The sequence below is a fragment of the Bufo gargarizans genome, chromosome 8 (assembly GCF_014858855.1).
Source record: "Bufo gargarizans isolate SCDJY-AF-19 chromosome 8, ASM1485885v1, whole genome shotgun sequence".
In the NCBI taxonomy this organism is placed as follows: domain Eukaryota; kingdom Metazoa; phylum Chordata; class Amphibia; order Anura; family Bufonidae; genus Bufo; species Bufo gargarizans.
Genome location: NC_058087.1, coordinates 73,757,514 through 73,772,472, shown reverse-complemented (window position 1 = coordinate 73,772,472; position 14,959 = coordinate 73,757,514). Strand labels below are relative to the sequence as shown.

Below are 14,959 nucleotides of genomic sequence, written 5' to 3'. Positions count from 1 at the left end.
CAGCAGGGGGCCCCCCCTCCCTCCCTCTATTGTATTAACTCATTGGTGGCCAGTTTGCGCCCCTCCCTCCCTCTATTGTATTTACTCATTGGTGGCCTGTGTCCGCCTCCCTCCCTCTATTGTATTAACTCATTGGTGGCCAGTGTGCGGCTCCCCCCGGCCCCCCCTCCCTCTATTGTATTAACTCATTGGTGGCCAGTGTGCGGTCCCCCCCTCCCTCTATTGTATTAACTCATTGGTGGCCAGTATGCACCCCCCCGGCCCCCCTCCCTCTATTGTATTAACTCATTGGTGGCCAGTGTGCGCCCCCCCCTCGCATCATTGGTGGCAGCGGAGAGTTCCGATCGGAGTCCCAGTTTAATCGCTGGGGCTCCGATCGGTAACCATGGCAACCAGGACAATACTGCAGTCATTATAAGCATCATACTTACCTGCTGCGCTGTCTGTGACCGGCCGAGAGCTCCTCCTACTGGTAAGTGACAGGTCTGTGCGGCCCATTGCTTAATGATCTGTCACTTACCAGTAGGAGGAGCTCCCATTCGGTCACAGGCAGCGCTGCAGGTAAGTATGATGCTTCTAATATTGCTAAGTAACCATGGCAACCAGGACTGCAGTAGCGTCCTGGTTGCCATGGTTACCGATCAGAGCCCCAGCGATTAAACTGGGACTCCGATCGGAACTCTCCGCTGCCACCAATGATCGGGGGGGGGGCCGGGGGGAGGCCGCACACTGGCCACCAATGAGTTAATACAATAGAGGGAGGGAGGCCGCACACTGGCCACCAATCAGTTTAACAATAGAGGGAGGGGGGGCCGCACTGGCCAAAAATGAGTTAATACAATAGAGGGAGGGAGGGGGGGCCGGGGGGGGGCCGCACACTGGCCACCAATGAGTTAATACAATAGAGGGAGGGAGGTAGGGGGGGCCGGGGGGAGGCCGCACACTGGCCACCAATGAGTTAATACAATAGAGGGAGGGGGGTCCGGGGGGAGGCCGCACACTGGCCACCAATGAGTTAATACAATAGAGGGAGGGGGGGCCGGGGGGAGGCCGCACACTGGCCACCAATGAGTTAATACAATAGAGGGAGGGGGGCCAGGGGGAGGCCGCACACTGGCCACCAATGAGTTAATACAATAGAAGGAGGGGGGGGGACTGGCCACCAATGAAATTAAAACTGGGGAGGGAGGGGTCTGCCCCCTGCTGCCTGGCAGCCCCTGATCTCTTACAGGGGGCTATAATACGCACAATTAACCCCTTCAGGTGAGGCACCTGAGGGGTTAATTGTGCGGATCACAGCCCTCTGTAAGAGATCGGGTGCTGCCAGGCAGCAGGGGGCAGTCATGTACACAGTTCGTAGTATATTCTAACTTGAAGCGTCCCCATCACTCAGCTCTGAAAAAGCTTTTATGCAGACGGATCTTCGGATCCGTCTGTATGAAAGTAGCCTACGGACACGGATCACGGACACGGATGCCAATCTTGTGTGCATCCGTGTTTTTTCACGGACCCATTGACTTGAATAGGTCCGTGAATCGTTGTCCGTTAAAAAAATAGGATAGGTCATATTTTTTGGACGGACAGGATACACGAATCACGGAGGCAGATGACAAACGGTGCATTTTCCGAGCTTTCAATGGACCCATTGAAAGTCAATGGGTCCGCAGAAAATCACGGAAAACGGAACATCGGCCACGGGTGCACACAAGGGTCGTGTGCATGAGGCCTAACAGCCAGGAGGCAGTTGAAGGATGGAACTAGGCATGTGCGTCCACCTCACTGAGGTGGACAGAGAAATAAGAAAAATAACAAACAGCAGGTGGCACTATACAGACACATTTTATTGAATAACTCAGTGGCTATACTAAATTTTTTATTACATGCAATTACAAAAGTATTCAGATCCAGGTGTTGGTTTAAATCTGCAAAATATTTATGGTGGAACAGACCCTTTAAGCAAACCATAATATTTCATGAATTACTATTACACAAATGTAATTAAGTATATAATATCAACCATTTTAGTATTCCTTTGCTACTTAAACTTTTAGCATTTAATATTATATATCACAAAATATTATTAAATATTACAAAAATATCCTGTGGCAAAACATAGTGACATGATGCAGTAGTTAAGCAAAAAGAAACCAGTTAAAGCCTGGGATTGGCATTTAGAGGAATTACACTATTAAGTTGTACACTTTTTTAAATAGACCTTATGGTCAACAATTGGCTCCTGGTTCAATATTCATAAAATACAGACAAATGACAGACACATTATACTATTTTACAGCAACTCTATGACTTAGGCCTAGTTCACACGAACGTATGGCATTTATAGTTTTTTGCGGTCCGTTTTTCACGGATCCGTTGTTCCGTTTTTGAGTTCCGTTGTGTTTCCGTTTCCTTTCCGTTTTTCCGTATGCCATGTACAGTATACAGTAATTACATAGAAAAAATTGGGCTGGCCATAACATTTTCAATAGATGGTTCAGAAAAAACGGAACGGAAGACATTTCCGTATGTGTTCAGTTTTTTTTTGCGGACCCATTGACTTGAATAGAGCCACAGAACGTGATTTGCAGGCAATAATAGGACATGTTCTATCTTTCAACGGAAAAACGGAAATACGGAAACGGAATGCATATGGAGTACATTACGTTTTTTTTTTTGCGGAACCATTGAAATGAATGGTTCCATATACGGACCGTATACACTCGCAAAAAAAACGTTTGTGTGAACCAGGCCTTACCATACCATTCTGTATATCAGAATATTATAAGCATTTCTAAAGGGACAATTGCATCATAAAGGGGTATTTAATATTATTCATAGAAAACAATTTTCTGAAGATATTTGACCTGTTTTTCATTTCGGCAGTATTATACCATTGAAAAAACACAGAGAACAACAACTCATATGTAGATCCATTGTTATTTTACAGCTGCTGTGATGGAAATGTGTGATCTGCTAGTATAATAGTAGACTGCAGAATTTGGATAACAGTATGACAGCTATATTGTTCTCTTTATAGGCCTAGATAAAGATGTCCACAGAAAATCATTGCACGTATCAGTGTAATGCTCTAATTGGCCTCATTAATGGTCACAGTGAGAAAGTCAAGCAAGGCTGTTTGCTGCGCCAAAAGCCCATATGAAGTAGTAAGTTAAAAAGCCAGCACAGGAAGTAAAACTCATCAAGTGACTTAAAAAAAAAATGACATCCAGAAAGCCATGCAACTGTTTTTGTAAAGAAATAAAAAATAGATAGAATATTCGCATATAGGCTATTAATATGTGATAAAAAAAATAATAATGGCAGTGTCCCTTTAAGAATCCAATCAACTGTGAGAGTATATACAGAGTCATATTTCCACTGAGCTTTGACCTGCAGACTGCTGCATGAAGCTGATGCTATGACAAGTTTGAATGAGGGACAAATGACTTTATGAAAATATTTAACTAGCGGAGAATAATTATGAGATATCAATAATCATTTTCAGCTGGTCAACATAGAGAGGTAAGTAAAACTTAGTGTAGCATAGTCAAATCTATATGCAAAGAGGTATCTCCCCAAAAAAGGTACCATTTCACTAACGCCACCTATTGAAAGTGAAAATCAGAGCGTTGGGATTTGACAAGGGAATACAGCCAAGCCAGATATCAATCCATAGACAGCAGTTCGGGGTGCTTGCCCCTCATCCATACGGGGTAGAATTGTGGCTGGCTCAGTGCAATGCCTTGGAAGAAGCTTAGTCAGGGTGCTGAATCGCCTTAAAGAGACCAGTCCTGTATGGAGACTTATTGGCAATGCTCCATTGGAAATGAACATCCAAGACAACACATTGAGACAACCAGAATCCTACTCCATACTGATGAGGGGCAAGTATCCCAAAACAGCTGTCTACGGATAGATATCTGGTCTGGCTATACTCCCATGTCAAATTCCAAGGCTTGTTCGAATGTGGAATTTTGACTCATAGGGAGCTACTTTTCAATAGGTGGCGCTGGTGAGATGTTCTCTTCCTAGGAAGATACCTCTTTGCATGTCCGTTTCCCATGGCGAACTGCCAATAAATCTCCATACCATGGAGTATTTCCACTAAGTCTCCATACAGGACTGGTAAGGAGATTCAGCAATCTCCCTTTAGTGATTTCTAGTAATACAATCGGTTGTCTCGGGAGTTGTGAATCTAAGATGCACAGCAGCTGGGTATTAATTTCATGTGAACAAATCCATTTAATAGACAAAACATAAAACAGGGGTTTCAGACCACTGAAACCAAGAAGAAATGACATTTTGTTTGCTGTAAACCACAATAGATTCCATTTATCAGCAGCTGTCAGAGGTCTGTAATGTAGAACAGCTTCATCTGGCCGCGGCACACTTCCAGCTTTGTGACATGGAATTTCGAATCACTATCCAATGTAGTTAGATAAAGTATGACCTAAGCTTATCAAGTTTCTTAGGTATCCTGGGTATGTGTGACCAAGTCATTGAAAGAATCCATTAAGCGTGACTTCAAAACAATGTATAAGGAGCTCTGAGGGCTTATCTTATTAGTCTGGAACAAATGAGACTATGCCTAATACATGCTGCTCAAGTGGATTTATCACCCAAATTCAAGTGTTTATTTAGGAGAGCATAATACAGTTCAATCTTCTGGTGGAAGATACGATCTTATATTTTCTTTAATATCATATACAGAAGATGATGATGCCACTTATATTAATCATGTCTGAGAACATGTAAAGAATCAAGCACAAACTCCTAATTGTTGGAGTTTTCCTTGCGACAAAAATATCAAATGTTGCACTTAGCCAACGTCTACATATGCGGCAGGCATTTTGGTATTTTATTTCAGGAGAGAAACAGAACATCCATCGACTCTGGCATAGCTGGCCACCAGCAAGATCCACCGGATCCCATTCACTATAATGGGGTCCGTAAGGTTTCCGGCATTCGTGCCGGCATTCTGCTGGACCAAAAAAAAAAAACTTCATGCAAAGTTTAAAAGCTAGAACACAGCGACAAGAAGCAGTTAAATATAATTCACTCCACAGGTCTGGCAGGAGAGACAAAAAGTATTGAAAATCTGGAGTACCCCTTTAAAAGAGAGCACATACACGAGGCACCAGAGCTGGGGAGCCACACATGTATTTAAAGGGAATTTGTCACCTACTTTGAGCGTTTTAGACCACTCATATCACGTTATAGCACAGTTGCCGAACATACAAATAGTACCTTTATTGTGTCTGACCCACGTCCATAAGGTGAAAAAATCATTTTAGAAAGATATGCAGATCAGGTTCCACAAGTGGCCAGGAGCGGTGTTATAGCTGCAAGTGCCAAGGCCCGTCTCTGATGTGCTGGCATAACTGCTCCCCTTGCAGTCCACTGGCCTGCCTTCCTCTCCTAATTCATCCTCCTCCTATATCTTAGAGATCTCATGCAAGCGCCGGTCACAGCTGGGCCCACGCATGCGTACTGTTAAGATCGGTGCCTCTGCCCATAGTGGGCAGAGCAGTGCGCATCCGTGGCCCAGGTACTATTCTAGCTGTGAACCTGGACGTATCCCCATTTTCACTCAGACAGCCCCTCTGATGCTCTACCTTGCTCTGCGCTGTATTGTTCAGCGAAAGGGCTATTTGTTTACAAACCGGATTCCCAAAAAGTTGGGATACTAAACAAATTGTGAATAAAAACTGAATGCAATGATGTGGAGATGGCAAATGTCAATATTTTATTTGCAATAGAACATGGATGACAGATCAAACGTTTAATCCGAGTAAATGTATCATTTTAAAGGAAAAATACGTTGATTCAAATCTTTCACCTATAGAGAACATTTGGCGCATCATAAAGAGGAAGGTGCAACAAAGAAGGCTCAAGACGATTGAACAGTTAGAGGCCTGTATTAGACAAGAATGGGAGAGCATTCCTATTTCTAAACTTGAGAAACTGGTCTCCTCGGTCCCCAGATGTCTGTTGAGTGTTGTAAGAAGAAGGGGAGATGCCACACAGTAGTGAAAATGGCCTTGTCCCAACTTTTTGGGGATTTGTTGACACCATGAAATTCTGATTTAACATATTTTTCCCTTAAAATGGTACATTTTCTCAGTTTAAACTTTTGTTCTGTGATTTATGTTCTATTCTGAATAAAATATTAGAAGTTGGCACCTCCACATCATTGCATTCAGTTTTTATTCACGATTTGTATAGTGTCCCAACTTTTTTGGAATCCGGTTTGTATATTTTTTACAAGCCCTAAAAAATGCCCACATATAATTGTGTGTGAAGGATGCTCAAACTGGAATCTTGTTGTGACAGTTTTTTTTTTTTTTTTTTTTTTTTTTTATTATTTAAGCCAAAGCCAGGTGTGGTTATAAAAGAAGAAAAATATAGTGGAAAGCAAAAAAAATACCAAAACTGTATGTGCAAAAACAGTAGATAAAAAAACACAAAATAGCAGAAAAACTCAACAAATGATGATATTTTTAGAAAAGGCAGAAGAAATGGAATCTTTGTTCAAATAGCCTATTTTAAGACAATACCAGCACATGCTATAACAAACTAATGAACAGACTAAGATTAATATACTCTGCCAAAACCTATGGCGTCTGCTCACATTACAAACTCGCCTTGGATTTGCAGAACATATTAAGCAATTTAAATAATCAGAACTTGATATAGACCAATTTAACGCCCAAACTGCCTTCATTCACAAACTACAAAGAGCAAAAGAATTTTTGCACGCTCCTTCATTTCCTGTTTTTTTTAAGCTTTTTGGGATTTGTGTTGCCTTTAAACTTGATCTTTTAAACGATATATATTTTTTTGTGCATCGCAGCACCTGATAAGAATATAAATCCCTAGAAAAGCCAAGACTTTTCTTTGAAGTTGTGGTCTTTAAAATGGTTTGGCCGCTGGAAACCCCTGAGGATGTATGTTTTTCTTCTTTTCCTTTTAACTTTTTTCCTTGAATGGCTGAAGGGCTGGATCATTTTATGGAGGACTGAAAATTGTCTGCAAAAGAGCGAGTGACAACTGCACTAAAAACAGGGGTCATAGCACCAATTGTGTCCTGGGCCCCTGTCCCTCAGCTCAAACACAATGCTGGTATTATTGGCAGGAACAATTGCAGTGAAGACAAGAAATTAGTACTCCTTCTTCTGGGCAGGTCTGTTCCAAACCCCTTTCTAGACTGTGATAGCTGCAGATGTTACTTCCCTTCTGTTGAGCACTTTCATTCTCACTGCACTGCATTTTTATCAACCTTGATATGAAGTGTTAACCTATTCTTTTCTTGTGGTATGAATGAACCACCTGCAATGTGCTGCAAAGGAATGGGTTAAAATGTCTCTATATATCTAATATAACTAAAGCACTACAGATAATAAAAAATAATATTTACCAACATTGGCAATGATTTACAGTGGGTGAAAGGATTAGTTGGGATGGAGGCTGCATTATTTGGTGGAGGAAACTTTTTTGGCTGAATTTTGAAATCTGCCATATTGAATTTAGCTCAGATTTTTCCCGTGGGAAGGGGGTCATGTGATATATCAATCACTCACAAACATACTGGAAGTGTCAGTTATGACCTTTATTGAAATGTTTCTGAGTTAATAAAGGTCAAACATTCCTAAAGTGCTTTAAATGGCTTGTTCTATGTATCCACCATTCTACAGGATCCACATGGATCATGTTTAATCCAGTCTTGGTGAAGACCCGCAGGTGATACTTCTTTACAACATTGTAGGATTAGGCTTATTTCAAACGGCCAGCATAGTTCTGGCAGGCTGTTCTGGAGCTGCTGGAACTATCTGGGGCCGGCAGGCATTCTGGCAACAACCAGTAATGATAGATCCAGATAGCTCCGGCAGCCGGAAGACCCAGCCGGAACTATACCAGCAGTGGGAAACAAGCCTAGGTCATTTTAGGTGAGTAATATTGCTCAATAAACAATATGGATTACCTAAAATGGGCGAATCTGAATGGCTATGCTCAACAGGCTGGAAAAGGTTACTAAACCATCCATAGTCAGACAAACTGTGTACATATGTAGGAAATTCAAGACCATTTTTACCTTCCCAGGAGTGATCGACCAAGATGCCAAGAGTACGGCAGTAAGAGTCCAAGAGGTCACAAAGGAACCCAAGGTAACCTTTAAGCATCTAAAGGTTTTTCTTATATTAACTAATGTTAACCACCTCAGCCCCCCTAGCTTAAACCCCCTTAATGACCAGACCACTTTTTACAATTCTGCACTACACTACTTTCACGGTTTATTGCTCGGTCATACTACTTACCACCCAAATTAATTTTACCTTCTATTCTTCTCACTAATAGAGCTTTCATTTGGTGGTATTTCATTGCTGCTGACATTTTTACTTTTTTTTATATTATTCGAAAATGACCGAAATTTTTGCCAAAAAATGACATTTTTCACTTTCTGTTGTAAAATTTTTCAAATAAAACTACATTTCTATATACATTTTTCTCTAAATTTATTGTTCTACATGTCTTTGATTAAAAAAAATGCAATAAGTGTATATTTATTGGTTTGGGTAAAAGTTATAGCGTTTACAAAAAAGTGGTACTCAGGAGTAGTAGGGCAATGTGTTTTGGGGTGTATTTTTACATATACCCATACTGTGTGTGAGAAATATCTCTGTAAATGACAACTTTTTACAGACATTTTTTAGACATTTGGAATCCAGACTTCTTCTCACGCTTTAGGGCCCCTAAAATGCCAGGGCAGTATAAATACTCCACAAGTGACCCCATTTTAGAAAGAAGACACCCCAAGGTATTCTGTGAGGGGCATGGCGAGTTCATAGAAGGTTTTTTTTTTTTGGCACAAGTTAGCGGAAAATGATTATTTTTTTCTTACAAAGTCTCATATTCCACTAACTTGTGATAAAAAATAAAATTTTACATGAACTCGCCATGCCCCTCACAGAATACCTTGGGGTGTCTTCTTTCCAAAATGGGGTCACATGTGGACTATTTATACTGCCCTGGCATTTTAGGGACCCTAAAGCGTGAGAAGAAGTCTGGAATCCAAATGTCTAAAAATGCCCTCCTAAAAGGTACTCATTGGAATTTGGGCCCCTTTGCGCACCTAGGCTGCAAAAAAGTGTCACACATGTGGTATCGCCGTACTCAGAAGAAGAAGGGCAATGTGTTTTGGGGTGTATTTTTACATATACCCATGCTGGGTGAGATAAATATCTCTGTAAAAGACAACTTTTCCCATTTTTTTATACAAAGTTGTCATTTTACAGAGATATTTCTCTCACCCAGCATGGGTATATGAAAAATACACACCAAAACACATTGCCCTACTTCTCCTGAGTACAGCGATACCACATGTGTGACACTTTTTTGCAGCCAAGATGCGCAAAGGGGCCCAAATTCCAATGAGTACCTGTCACCACCAGACATCTGAGAAGCTCTGACAGACGTCCTTCAGAACCTCCTCCTTGAGGTTCCTTTTGTTTTGCTTTCGTTTTCTCATCTCGTTAGCCTCTCTCAGCTGTCATGTAGTTGCACTGATTGCATCCCTTTAAATCCCTTCCTATACTGCATCACTTTGCGGTTTCTACAACTTCCTGGAGTGTGTGCATGCTGATGCTACTACTGAGTCTTCTACAGATAAGTTTTGTTCATTCATTTGTGTTTTCCTGTTTGCTGGATCCTAGGTGACCCTGACTCCCTCCGTATCAAGTGTAGGGAGCCGGTGGTCGTGTCCCCTCACTATTATAGGGTGTTCAGGTGTTATACAGTCGAGGTACGAGGATATGCGATCATCTACCATTGAGATTTTTGCATAGGCTGAGCAGTTAGGGAGAGAGCCAGGTCTGTTGCAGGGCTCTCCCTTTTGTTCCTTAGTTTTGGATCCAGATGGGCAGCTGATACTGGTTGGAATGATGCTGCACTCCGAAGTCAATTTTGCCATGGTCTTTCAGAGGGATTGAAAGATGCATTTGCCTTTCATGAGAGACCTACCTCCTTGGACTCTGCCATGTCTCGGGCCGTTCGGTCTGACAGGCGTCTTAGAGAGAGAGGAGAGATCACTCCTTCCTGTCATACTCAGTCCAAGGACAGTGCAGCGGTCTCATTCAGTGCACAGGGGTCTCAGTCGCTCTCAATCCCTTCTGAGCAGGAGCCCATGCAGCTGGGTTTGATTGCCTCTGACAATAGAAGATTCAGCCCTCATAGGAAGGTTTGTTTCTGTTGTGGAGGTATAAATCATTTGGCAAATGTTTGTCCCTCTAGGAGATTCAGGCAGTTTTTTGAGAGTAATAAAGTAACAAAAAGAAAAAAATCCTCTAAAAACGTTCCATCTGTTACTATTGGCAAGGTTGATGCGGAAATTGAAGGTTTTCCGTTTGCTTGTAGTGCCCGTTTTGTCCTACCTGCCAGGGTGGCGCTAGAGAGCAAGACATTTTTTTTGTGAGATTTTTGTAGATAGTGGAGCAGCTGTCAATCTCATTGACAATCAATTTGCTATAACTCATGGTTTCCAGGTATGCACTTGGAGATACCTGTTTTTGCTATTGATTCCGTTCCACTTTCTCAGAAATCGTTAAAGGGCATAGTTCACAATATCCGTTTGATTGTGAGTGATACTCATGTTGAGGATGTGTCATGTTTCGTCCTAAGCAGGTTGCCTACTCCTCTAGTGTTGGGGCTACCCTGGCTCACTAAACATAACCCCACCATTGATTGGCAAGCAAGGCAAATAAATGCTTGGAGTGACTTTTGCAGAGAGAATTGCCTCACAACATCTATTTCTGAGGTTTCTACTAAGACTGTACCATCTTTTCTCTCTGAATTTTCGGATGTGTTCTCTGAGAGTGGTGTTCAGGACTTGCCCCCTCACAGGGAGTATGATTGCCCTATTAATCTCACCCCAGGCGCCAAGCTGCCTAAATCTCGTTTATACAATCTCTCCCAACCTGAAAGGGTCGCTATGCGTGCTTATATCTCTGAGAGTCTGAGAAAGGGACACATACGTCCCTCGAAGTCACCTGTTGCCGCTGTTTTTTTCTTTGTTAAGAAAAAAGATGGTTCTTCAAGACCATGTCTGGATTTCAGGGAGCTGAACAGTATCACAATTCGTGACCCTTATCCGCTTCCTCTGATCCCGGACCTGTTTAACCAGATTGTTGGGGCTAAAGTTTTTTCAAAGTTGGATATAAGAGGGGCTAACAACCTGGTCAGGGTCAGGAGACGAATGGAAGACGGCCTTCAATACCCCTGAGGGCCATTTTGAGAATTTGGTCATGCCTTTTTGTTTGATGAATGCTCCAGCCGTCTTTCAGCATTTTGTGAACAGCATTTTTTATCATTTAATGGGGAAATTTGTATTAGTGTATCTAGATGACATTTTGATTTTTTCTCCTGATTTCAAAACTCATAAGGAACACTTACGCCAGGTCTTGCTCATCCTGCGGGAGAATAAATTGTACACTAAACTGGAAAAATGTGTGTTTGCGGTTCCAGAAATTCAATTTCTGGGGTTTCTTCTCTCCGCTTCTGGTTTTCGCATGGACCCCGAGAAGGAGTGATCGACCAAGATGCCAAGAGTACGGCAGTAAGAGTCCAAGAGGTCACAAAGGAACCCAAGGTAACCTTTAAGCATCTAAAGGTTTTTCTTATATTAACTAATGTTAACCACCTCAGCCCCCCTAGCTTAAACCCCCTTAATGACCAGACCACTTTTTACAATTCTGCACTACACTACTTTCACGGTTTATTGTTCGGTCATACTACTTACCACCCAAATTAATTTTACCTTCTATTCTTCTCACTAATAGAGCTTTCATTTGGTGGTATTTCATTGCTGCTGACATTTTTACTTTTTTTTATATTATTCGAAAATGACCGAAATTTTTGCCAAAAAATGACATTTTTCACTTTCTGTTGTAAAATTTTTCAAATAAAACTACATTTCTATATACATTTTTCTCTAAATTTATTGTTCTACATGTCTTTGATTAAAAAAAATGCAATAAGTGTATATTTATTGGTTTGGGTAAAAGTTATAGCGTTTACAAAAAAGTGGTACTCAGGAGTAGTAGGGCAATGTGTTTTGGGGTGTATTTTTACATATACCCATACTGTGTGTGAGAAATATCTCTGTAAATGACAACTTTTTACAGACATTTTTTAGACATTTGGAATCCAGACTTCTTCTCACGCTTTAGGGCCCCTAAAATGCCAGGGCAGTATAAATACTCCACAAGTGACCCCATTTTAGAAAGAAGACACCCCAAGGTATTCTGTGAGGGGCATGGCGAGTTCATAGAAGTTTTTTTTTTTTTGGCACAAGTTAGCGGAAAATGATTATTTTTTTCTTACAAAGTCTCATATTCCACTAACTTGTGATAAAAAATAAAATTTTACATGAACTCGCCATGCCCCTCACAGAATACCTTGGGGTGTCTTCTTTCCAAAATGGGGTCACATGTGGACTATTTATACTGCCCTGGCATTTTAGGGACCCTAAAGCGTGAGAAGAAGTCTGGAATCCAAATGTCTAAAAATGCCCTCCTAAAAGGTACTCATTGGAATTTGGGCCCCTTTGCGCACCTAGGCTGCAAAAAAGTGTCACACATGTGGTATCGCCGTACTCAGAAGAAGAAGGGCAATGTGTTTTGGGGTGTATTTTTACATATACCCATGCTGGGTGAGATAAATATCTCTGTAAAAGACAACTTTTCCCATTTTTTTATACAAAGTTGTCATTTTACAGAGATATTTCTCTCACCCAGCATGGGTATATGAAAAATACACACCAAAACACATTGCCCTACTTCTCCTGAGTACAGCGATACCACATGTGTGACACTTTTTTGCAGCCAAGATGCGCAAAGGGGCCCAAATTCCAATGAGTACCTGTCACCACCAGACATCTGAGAAGCTCTGACAGACGTCCTTCAGAACCTCCTCCTTGAGGTTCCTTTTGTTTTGCTTTCGTTTTCTCATCTCGTTAGCCTCTCTCAGCTGTCATGTAGTTGCACTGATTGCATCCCTTTAAATCCCTTCCTATACTGCATCACTTTGCGGTTTCTACAACTTCCTGGAGTGTGTGCATGCTGATGCTACTACTGAGTCTTCTACAGATAAGTTTTGTTCATTCATTTGTGTTTTCCTGTTTGCTGGATCCTAGGTGACCCTGAATCCCTCCGTATCAAGTGTAGGGAGCCGGTGGTCGTGTCCCCTCACTATTATAGGGTGTTCAGGTGTTATACAGTCGAGGTACGAGGATATGCGATCATCTACCATTGAGATTTTTGCATAGGCTGAGCAGTTAGGGAGAGAGCCAGGTCTGTTGCAGGGCTCTCCCTTTTGTTCCTTAGTTTTGGATCCAGTCAGTCGGATCTTCATTTTGTGTCTTCTAGTTTTCTGTACACCTTCCGTGACATTATAAACCGCCAAAACCGTCTCAAGCTTGGATCCGGTTTCACTTTTGACTGAACACATGCAGGGTCTTTCATTGGAGGTAGCAGATCTCCGTAAGACTGTTTCTCAGTTTCAGGTGACCGGTTCAGCTTGCATTCATGGAGTTTGTTCTGAGCCTAAGCTCTCGCTCCTGGATACGTTCTCCGGGGGTAGTGAGAATTTTGTTCGTTTTAGAGAGGCTTGCAAACTCCATTTTCACCTACTTCCCCATTCCTCTGGTGATGAGGAGCAGAGGGTGGGGATCATCATCTCGCTGCTCAGGGATAACGCTCAGTCCTGGGCCTTTTTGCTGCCGGTGGGGGCACGGCCCCTCCGTTCAGTGGATGAATTTTTTTTAGCCCTGGGTCAGATATATGATTATCCGGATCGTATTGCTCTGGCTGAGTCTAGACTACGTCTTTTATGCCAGGGTAAACAGTCCGCACAGATATACTGTTCAGAATTTCGGAGATGGGCAGCTGATACTGGTTGGAATGATGCTGCACTCCGAAGTCAATTTTGCCATGGTCTTTCAGAGGGATTGAAAGATGCATTTGCCTTTCATGAGAGACCTACCTCCTTGGACTCTGCCATGTCTCGGGCCGTTCGGTCTGACAGGCGTCTTAGAGAGAGAGGAGAGATCACTCCTTCCTGTCATACTCAGTCCAAGGACAGTGCGGCGGTCTCATTCAGTGCACAGGGGTCTCAGTCGCTCTCAATCCCTTCTGAGCAGGAGCCCATGCAGCTGGGTTTGATTGCCTCTGACAATAGAAGATTCAGCCCTCATAGGAAGGTTTGTTTCTGTTGTGGAGGTATAAATCATTTGGCAAATGTTTGTCCCTCTAGGAGATTCAGGCAGTTTTTTGAGAGTAATAAAGTAACAAAAAGAAAAAAATCCTCTAAAAATGTTCCATCTGTTACTATTGGCAAGGTTGATGCGGAAATTGAAGGTTTTCCGTTTGCTTGTAGTGCCCGTTTTGTCCTACCTGCCAGGGTGGCGCTAGAGAGCAAGACATTTTTTTGTGAGATTTTTGTAGATAGTGGAGCAGCTGTCAATCTCATTGACAATCAATTTGCTATAACTCATGGTTTCCAGGTATGCACTTGGAGATACCTGTTTTTGCTATTGATTCCGTTCCACTGTCTCATAAATCGTTAAAGGGCATAGTTCACAATATCCGTTTGATTGTGAGTGATACTCATGTTGAGGATGTGTCATGTTTCGTCCTAAGCAGGTTGCCTACTCCTCTAGTGTTGGGGCTACCCTGGCTCACTAAACATAACCCCACCATTGATTGGCAAGCAAGGCAAATAAATGCTTGGAGTGACTTTTGCAGAGAGAATTGCCTCACGACATCTATTTCTGAGGTTTCTACTAAGACTGTACCATCTTTTCTCTCTGAATTTTCGGATGTGTTCTCTGAGAGTGGTGTTCAGGACTTGCCCCCTCACAGGGAGTACGATTGCCCTATTAATCTCACCCCAGGCGCCAAGCTGCCTAAAT

The 14,959-nt window shown here is 42.2% G+C and overlaps 1 protein-coding gene across 5 annotated transcripts in view; it reads right to left on the bottom strand.

Moving 5' to 3' along the window:
• Nucleotides 1-14,959, bottom strand: part of CDK15 (cyclin dependent kinase 15) — a 225,216-nt gene that overhangs the window by 26,926 nt on the left and 183,331 nt on the right. The window lies entirely within an intron of this gene.